Source organism: Bison bison, unplaced genomic scaffold (genome assembly GCF_000754665.1).
Source record: "Bison bison bison isolate TAMUID 2011002044 unplaced genomic scaffold, Bison_UMD1.0 scf7180017864289, whole genome shotgun sequence".
NCBI lineage: Eukaryota > Metazoa > Chordata > Mammalia > Artiodactyla > Bovidae > Bison > Bison bison.
In genome coordinates this window covers 9,541,739-9,542,735 of record NW_011494861.1, presented here as the reverse complement: position 1 = coordinate 9,542,735, position 997 = coordinate 9,541,739, and the positions used below count along the sequence as shown (strand labels likewise).

Sequence of the window (997 nt, the reverse complement as noted above, 5' to 3'; positions counted from 1 at the left end):
CCCGGCGGTACCAGGGACAGCTCCCGGCAGCTCCTCCCAGAGGGTGGGGCGTCCTCAGCTCTGGCGGAGGTGGCCAGTGGGGCTGGGGCAGGCAGCCCAGGGGGAAAGGCTGTGTGGGTGGGGCGGGGGTTCTGAAGCCAGGGGGTGATCAGGGAGCCTGGGGGGTTGGGGTAGGGGGGGCAGCAGTTTTGTACCTCCCCAGGCTGCGCCTGGAGCCTGGCTGCACCCTGTTGTCTCCATTCCCTCCTCAGTGGGGCTGCCAGGAATGCCTGGTCTTGGTAGACCTTACCCATCTCAGGGCTTGGGTGGGAGCACAAGTCAGAGGGCGAATGGGACTCCCGGAGGGGGACCTGCACAGCCGACGGTCACGCCACAGAAAGGTCTGTCCAGTGGTTAAGGTGTCCCAGCTGTCCAGCCCAGAGCTGAAACTGGGACACAGTGGCCAGACCTCAGGCAGTCTCCCCTTGCAGACCACCCCCAGTAGTCCAGGCCAGCTCTCTGCAGTCCTCCGCATGCCCCTCCCAGTCCCGGGTCACCTTATTCCCTGAGCCTTCCGAAGGCAGGTGGGTCACCTGCAGGGGAGGAAGCCCCGTCTGGGATCCAACAGCCACAGCAGGAGGCCATGAGGCTGCGTGGCCTTTGGGCATGAGCCGTGAGCCTCAGCTAAGTCTAGAGTTTTCTGGGGGTGGAGGGCCTCTCGGCTCATTTCCTTAATGAGCCAAGAGCTGGGCAAACACTAGGCATTCAACAAAGGCTTGCTGAGTGGATGGCTCCCGGCATCCCAGCTTCTTACTCCATCACTGCTTGTGTTCAGGTCCCTGCAATCCAACTGAGGCCTCCCATTCCCTGTGGGGCCCTCCTCCACCAGGAAGACCCCCTGGGTAGCCCTCTGAAGCTCCTCCATGACGATGACCGGGCAGTTTCATCCCGAGACTAAGTGCACACTTGTCTCACGTCAGGGACGGACACTGAAGCCTCGTACGTGGGTGGACAAGAG

General features: G+C 62.8%; 1 protein-coding gene across 1 annotated transcript in view; it reads left to right on the top strand.

Annotated features, from left to right (window-relative positions):
* Positions 1–997, top strand: part of TP73 (tumor protein p73) — a 78,177-nt gene that overhangs the window by 66,831 nt on the left and 10,349 nt on the right. The gene's annotated exons all lie outside the window — the stretch shown is intronic.